Source organism: Dermacentor silvarum, chromosome 8 (assembly GCF_013339745.2).
Source record: "Dermacentor silvarum isolate Dsil-2018 chromosome 8, BIME_Dsil_1.4, whole genome shotgun sequence".
In the NCBI taxonomy this organism is placed as follows: Eukaryota; Metazoa; Arthropoda; class Arachnida; order Ixodida; family Ixodidae; genus Dermacentor; species Dermacentor silvarum.
Window position 1 is genome coordinate 76631061 of NC_051161.1, and position 8617 is coordinate 76639677.

Below are 8617 nucleotides of genomic sequence, written 5' to 3' on the forward strand. Positions count from 1 at the left end.
GAAAAAAAGCAAGAAACAAAATTACCATCAACGCTATACACACACGAACATGCCACAAGCTCACACAGAGTGTATCTACGGGCAGAAGCACTGGAAGCAGAGTCCAGTACTTAGTACGGTAACTCAGAACGCAGAAGTGAAGTAGTCCCCACAGTTCCTCTCATGTGTAATTTTATAAAGCATCCATATTTATACAGCCAGCTGATCGATGAAAGGACAACATGGCCGCGAAATCAATACGTTTAAAAATAGGCACCATATAGACAAGACAAAAAAAAAAAAGATTTGTGTGCATATTGCTTGCTCCGCGAGCGTATACAGTCCTTGTAGATATTTTGTTCTTAGTCGACGCTCCACATATATATTTAGGTATATGTATAGTATATGCTTTTTCATGACGAATCGGCGGGTTATACTGCTACACTATGCAATCACTGAAGTTGCTCATACCAGGCCTTGAAGGCAGAACTACACGTTCGTTTACCAGCACGTGAAAGCTGCGCCGGCAAGCACCTGAAAGCTGCACCACCTGCACCACGTGTGCACCTACGCATGCGCAGATGGTCATTGGCAGATGATATACGCATCGATGCGCGGCGCGAGAATGCGGATATCTGCTCCATACAGATATCGGGCTGTGGCTGCCTCGCGTTTCCACGCGCCTGGCTACGCAGCTATCGGCATAACGACGGTGCAATACAATCAACACTCAGTGAGGCAGATTTCTGTCATGCAAGGATACACGACAGAAATACTGTATTTACTTATTACGCTGATCTAACAGCTGAAAAATAAGACAATTGCGTGTATCGATATTTCAGTACTTTGAATCACTGTGAATAACAGAGTGTACGAGACGATGTCTGTCAAAATATGAATCAGTGGGACAAGTGGGCGCTTGCTCGCACGCGTCTTTTGTAAATGCAAACCGCCATTCTTCGCGAGGCGCGGCAAATGCAAGGCGCATTCGCGTGAGCTCTCGCGCGCCGGCAAGCGCACGCGTAGTTTGGCCTTTACGTACTTGATTAAACTATTCCTCAGAATATTCAGAATGACAGTCTACAAATATACGTCATGAAACGTAACATTCAGAGGGCAAGCTTTTTATGTTAAAGGTTTCCATACTAATGAATAATTAACTGCAAAACAATACCAGCCACTCCGACCTGAAGTTCTATCATTTTGCTGGCGCGGCTTTTTACGGGTAGCCTAATGACGTCTCTGCGATGTGAATACGAGTCAAGCACGGTTTATTAAATCTTATAAGTCTGACAGAAATTTTGGCGCACCGCCATATGTCGCGGCCGCGTTTGTTGGTCCCGCGTATAGTTAGACCGCCGTCCCAGATATTCAAGCGCGGCGCTCACCTTTGTTATCGCAGCCAGTGCGTCGCCCTTTGGCCGAAAGTGCCAATGCTTTGTGTATGATTTATTAGGCGTCGATGATTGTTGTGGAGCATTTGCTGACAATACGGAACATTCCATATCTCTGTTGTTCTTGTGTTGTATGGCATTGCTTTTCGACGGAACCTAACCCCATGAAGGGAGAATTACAACGGTCGTAATTCACACGGTATTCACGCTACATTTAGTACTCATACGCGTCTTCTGCTCTAATTGATCTGATTTCTTAAAGAGATGGACCATTGGATGCAGAACTGGCACTTTCTCAATTATTCCCAATTATCTTTATTGGCATTACTAATAGCTACGAGAGGCTCGGGTATTTAGTAGTATCCCAGACCAAATCACACTAATTGAAGCAAAGAGGGCATTATAGATCAATAATTTTACTGTCGTTTACCCTTTCCAGACGTTTGTAAATGGAATCTCTTTTGCACACTGTCGCGAAAGCACAAAAAAAAATATCAGAAGCAACATTTGCATCACTAGAATAAAGAAGGTTGTCCCAACACGCGTTACGTATATTCCAGCCGAAAGCATTCAGAGCTGTTTTCGAGACACACTGGAAACCGAGAAGCAGCATCATTTTCCATTTTGGGAGTGTCTATACTATTACAACTTCACATTGGCCTGCGGTCGATGATAGGATACGGCAGAACTGTTCTAGTAATAACCAAGGAATTATGATAATTTATTATAAACGAATCAATAATAGTATTTGAACATATGATAGCCCTTGTGGGAATATCTACAATGTTTGCAAAGGCACGGTTTCAGAACGGCGCAACAAGGAAGACGACAGACGAAAGAACACACGAACACAAGCGCCGACTCACAACTAAGGTTTATTCCACATCACAGAGCAGATTTATACACACACGTGGCCACACACAACGCAAAAAGAACCAAAAAACCAGAACACGTTAACCATTCAGGTACAGGATTTCTTTATCCTGTAGCGCAATAGAGGGACAGCTGATACAAGACTGTTTTTTATTTTGAATGTTCCATGCTTCGATTGCTTCCCGAGTCGTCTTATCATGATGCCTTGCAAAGGCACGACCTGGAAGCAGATTTGCGAACTACATTTTTTTACGTTATCACAATTCATATCTATATTGCACTCCCCACCAATGATAAAATTACACTGATCTTTATTCTGAAATGTCAGCAAGTTCTGCTTATTTATACCTTCTTTTTATGCATTTCTTTTTCATCTAACTTTTTTTCTACGTTCTTGTATGGGCAGTGCGATATTTTCATACTGCCGGCACTAACGTACCTAAATGTGGACATTTCAGCATTAAAAAGAAAAAGACAAGTCAAAGTTGTTTCCAGTGAGGTGCTGGAAACGCTCAACGACGGTCAACTGCACAGGAAATTCCCAAGAAAGCTTCCCGGCTTCATTGGTTTCAGTATTAGAAATTGTTATATCTATTCGAGAATCAGCTAAATTATCATGAAAGCAGTCGCACACGAGGGCGTAGCCATCAGAAAGCACATAATTTAATAAAGCCCTCTATTTCCGTAACACCAGAACAAACGTACGGTGCTAGCAGCCTTGGGCTAGCTTTCAATGATCGGTGCAAAACTTGCAAGCGAAGTGGACGCAGTGACCCCTGACTTCACACAAAATCTTAATGCGTAGTCGGATATGCTTACAGACTCAGTGTGGTAATAGATGAAGAAAATGCAGGAAAGCTTTGGTGTTCTTGTGCTCCTTGTTCCTAGCTGCTTCGCAACAAATCTGAGGTTCTTGCATCCAAATGTTGCAGCCTTCTCCGCTAGGTTGGCTTGGCCGACAGTAATATGCAAGATGTCAAACAACTTTCGAACAACGTGCATTTAGAGGGCCCTTGCATTTTTTGTTTTGTTATTAAACTGTGGTCATGAAGCCCCAGAAATATATCACAATTTATGCGATGAACACATTCTGGTGTATATGCCGCCTCCGATGACGAAATGATCGATAACTGCCAAATGGCTAAATCCCTAAACAAAGCATAAAAAAGGGCCGATATATCAGGCGACTTTTTTTTAGGTCCACCAAAAATTTTGAAATCTCCTGTGGCAGACAGTACGATTCTACTCCTTTTTTACTAAAAATCTCGTGGAAGCCAACGTTAGTTCCATGAAAAATCGAATGCATTTTTGACTAATAGCCTAAATTTCACTCATTATTGTTACGTGGAGACAAACGAAACAGTAAAACGTATTTACAGTATATTTACAAGGCGATCAAGCGTTCACCCTTATGGTTAAGAACGCGCGCCAGATTATCAGCGTCTTCTTCATCGACACTCCTCTTGAAGAATAGTACCGTGATAATATGTTGACTAATATTTACCTTCCAACCCATATTGTAATCTACGAGTTTTACCTTGTGATGTTGCACGACATATCGACTTGGAACAAATTCTGGGAATGGCACCAGTTTCGAGATATGTATACTGTCAAACTTGACGGTGCACGTGGGATGTTGTTTCACTGGCTTTTCTCTAAAAATGCTCTTTTATACATTGAAACACAAATGTAACTAGAATACCAATTTATTTCGATTGACATTTTCAAAATTATTATCTCAAAATAAGTATCCGTCTGACAATTTGTTCCAAGTAGATACGCCTTGCCAACTCCCCGGCTACAATTCGCAAATTGCAATACGTGCCATGAAATGTACAAAGTAGTACATACTTTGTGTATGTACTACACAAAGGTAGCTGCGGGCTCTTGTCAAGCTGCCTCTACAAAGAGAAACTTTTACCCGCAGCTTTCCTGTCATTGAACTGATGAAAATAAAGATTATTATTATTATTATTATTACTATTATTATTATTATTATTATTATTATTATTATTATTATTATTATTATTATTATTATTATTATTATTATTATTATTATTATTTGTATTATTATTATTATAAACAGCTATTTAGTGTATTTGTGTCATTTATTCAATTAAACCTTTTGATTTCTCATAGAAGTAATGTCCGTCTGGCCGAGTAATTCAGTACATTGGTATGGATTGTGTCATCTGCCACAGGTTGTTTTTAATATTTTGGTGCAGCTAAAAAAATCATTTAGTGTACTCTTTTCAGAGATTTAAACGTCCGTAGAAATAGAGCATTAATGTGCAAACAACGCAGCCTCAGCACTTTACCTTCAATCCTGGCTTGTTATAGCTGTAATAAAATTTGCGCTTTTTAATAAGGCTCAAGTGCTTTTGTTCTGACCGAATAATTATAGGTGTAAATGGCAAAAATAACCAGATACTGTTGAATGAATCAATTCTTGGGTTTTACGCGCCAAACCATGATTTGATTATGAGGCACGCCGTAGTGGGGCACTCTGGATTACCTTTGACCACCAGGGGATCTTTAACGTGCCCGCAATTGTCGGGACACGGGCGTTTTTGCATTTCGCCCCCATCGATATGCAGCCGCCACGGCTGGGACTTGATCCCGCAACCTCGTGATTAGTAGCGCCACACTGAAAAGCAGTTCAAGGTGAAAAGTTCAAGGCTAAGCCACCGCGGGCGGGTCAAAATACTGTTATAGTTAAGGTGCTCATGTAGCGAATATTTGCATTTATTGGTAAAGACGTCAAATAGTGACTTCATTTTATTGTAATATGTACTGCATAAATTTTGTACGATACTATGCTTCATTGTCGCAATTAAAAATCGTTGAAGCCAAAATCCATGGTAGGGGTTCTACAGGCCTATTGTATACACAGCGGTGTTGGGAAATAACCAAGGCAGATGCGTCAGACACCGTAGCAAGAGGTATTGCTTCCATCTGAAGCGCACAATGAAGACGTCTTGCTTACAAAGTAATCATGAGCTCCATTTCCTGTTCTCAGAAACTCTCGCTGCAGCAGAGCTTGGGCAATCCGCAAGGAAAACAACGCAGTTTCAGAAGTAGCCGTTCGAATCGACCTTCAGTGTTGTTTCTATATGTAGGTGATGAAGACGTCCTTTTCTATGAGGGAAAAAAGGCAAGAAAACTTTTAAAATATTTGAAAGCAGACGCTCATTGCCTACAAACTTAGTCAGATAATAAAACTTTGAATCAGCACAGTGGCGAGAGACAGAAAAAAAATACAAGTCGAGAGAGACAGGTGGGCTCTTCGGATTGTCTCTACGACCGGCGTACGATATTTATATCCCCCCTCCGCTGCCTGCTGTCATTCCAGATTCACTCGATAGCACCGGCTTAAGGCGCCTTCAGCATCTGTGTGCTGAGATTCGTTAAGCTTCCAACTTTTCTTAAACTTTTTTTTTTCTTCAGCTGATCCGCCCCCTCCATCCCAGCATTAGTGGTAGAAAATAACAGAGCAATGTGGACCTCTGGGGGACCTTTTGCAGAGACCCAGTGTTGAAAGCTTCCTTTGCCTGCAGCTAAGTGATACCGGTGAAATCCGATGACTTAGGCCAATCGATAACGTAGCAATGAACTGCGCAGCATGGCATTCGTAAAATGTCTGCAAGCAGAATGACTCAAGGTCATTTCAATCAGCCAGCTCCTTGTGCATGCGTACGAGAGCGCTTGCGCGAGGCTCGTCCCTCGAGGCGCACGCGTGAAGAACGTTACCAAAGGAAATGTCTAGAAGCTGTGGCATCAGACAAAGATTTTTAATTTCTTCTAACATAGCCGTGCGACATAAAAGTGTCTGAGTCCATGACATCACTCGAACGGGACAACGTAGACTACCACTCGGTTTTCGTGGTTTTCGTGGGCTAGGAAGAAAAAAAACTAATCTCATGGCAATGGTGGAAGAAGTCGACTAGTGTGGGCGCGTTGACATCGGCTCCGGCTTTCATCAATGTTCTCGAGTGGTTCTCCATGCGGAACCGGGTGATTATGCTTTAATCGACGCGGCAAGTCAAGAGGCCTCTGCCGATACCGGAGTTTCGTCGTTTAAAGGACTTTTCGACGTTCTGTGAGTGTTTGAACCACGGCGAGGAGACGCGGGTAGGCTTAGGCCTACCCCACTCCCGCACATGCACCCCAGGATGGATGTGGAAGAAGAGGAGAACTCTCAAGAAGAGGCAAGCGACCCGGGATGGAAGGTGGCGTATGGTCGCCGGCCCGGCAGGCGCAGGAAAGAATATTATTCGGCTCAAGACGGTGGAAATACACATGGCAGGCGGAGGGACGGCGGCCACACCGCCGCACCGCGCGACGCGATACGACGTGTCACCGCTGCTTCAAGGCTCCCTCGACTTCCGAGGGACACCTTTCGCATCATTGTCAGACCGAGGGACGGCCTGAATGTAAACAAGGTCAGCAGAATACGCTTTGAGCAAGCCTTGGCCATGGCGGCAGCTTTGGCTCCGGCCGAAATTGAAGAGGACACGATGTGTCCCAATGGAGTTCAGAACATTTTTGTGGTGTGCACACCGCACGAGAAAAACGCGGACGCGTACGCCAGAGTGCAGCAAATCAGGCTCGGCGAAGGCACGTTTGGGGTGGCGGCGTACCTTGCCCCACCCGAGAATACGTGTAAGGGTGTCATAAAAGGAGTCGACGTGGAAGTCAGCGAAGCTCAACTCAGAGCGAGAATTGTAAATCATCGGAACCCGCGTGCATTGGAGGCCAGGCGGATCAAGAACACCACGGCGGTGGTGGTGCTTTTCGAGGGCATGAAAGTGCCCAACTACGTGGCATGCGGCTCGAGCATCTTTCGCTGCACGCTCTACCGACGCCACATGGAAGTCTGCTACGAGTGTGGAGGACTGGGACACCGGGCTGACGTGTGTCCCAACCCGGGAAACAAGTGGTGTCGCTCCTGCGGCAAACGATCGCCGGAGGAAGATCACCGGTGCGATCCGAAGTGCACGCTGTGCGGTGGCCCGCACCCCACGGCGGCCAAGGAGTGCAGAGACAAATTTCAAGTTCCCTATATTGTCAGAAGACGACGGCGGCAGCGGCGCCGACGCACCGAGCAGCTGCAGCTGGGGACCGACGTCAACACGGCGGGCGGTAGGAGCCGCTCGCGTACACCAGCTGTGCGGGAGCGCAGCACCGAGCGAAGCCGCTCTCGCACGCCAGCGGTGCGAAAGCGCGGCTCAACCGGGCACCGCTCTCGATCCAGAGGGCGCTCGGTGTCCAGCGTGAGGATACAGGAGGAGCCTACCTGGGCGGATCGTGTCAAAGGGAAGACGAAGAAGGAGCAGCAGAGACCCACGGAGGTAACGCGGTCGACTTCGCTAGAGCATGGTAGTAGGTCGCACGTGGAGGCATTACTGAAGGAAGTTAAGGAGCTTAGAGAGGAGGTACGTCGACTCAAAGCCGCCAAGGCAAATCCCAAGCCCGGTGAAATAGAGGCGAGCGACCAGACGCCAGAGGTAACCGAACAGATACCCCGCGTAGGACTCAGTAAAGCAAAGCGTAAGGCCCCCCTTCCTGAGGAGGATCAAGAGAGCGACTTGGAAACGTCTGAGGGAGAGGCTCAGCAAAGAAAGATGTTGGAGGAACTACTCAGGATAAGTAGAGAAAATCAGGAAAGCGTAAAGCTCTTGCTGCAAAGAGTAACGGTACTAGAGGAAAAGGCGGCGATTAGGGCCAAAGCCAAGGTCCGAGCGCAAAGCAAGGCAGTGAATCACTCCGAGGATGCTCCGGACGCGGAGCAAGCCATGGTAATGTAGCATCATGGCGGGCGATCACAAAGATCTGGTAATCTGGCAGTGGAACTGCGCCAGTTTTCAAAGGCGCAAGGCTCCACTACGACAGTTTTTAACGAATCAGGTGGAAAAGCCGCAGATTTTATTATTACAAGAGACACTATGTGATGTCCCTACCCTTTCTGGCTTCAAAACTGTGTCGGTCAGGAACGAGGGAGGAAGAGGATTAGCCACGATGATCAAAAAAAATTTACCCTTTAATGAGCATCAAATTCTTTCTGGACGGGGTAAGATGGAGGCCCTTTTCGTGGAGGTTATACCGCACGGTTGGCTTAAGCAGAGCGTCTTTGTGCTTAATGTTTATAGCCCACCGTCAGACCAGAGACAGACGTTTAAGTCTCTGCTAATGAAGGCGACGTCGATAGCCAAGCACTCTCCCCTGATAGTTGCCGGGGACTTTAACGCCCCTCATAGTGCATGGGGCTACGTCAGACAGACGGTAAAAGGAAAGAATCTGGTGAGGATCCTGGATGATCTCGCGTTTACAGTAATCACGGACCCAGGGTTCCCCACTAGGCTGGGCACGTC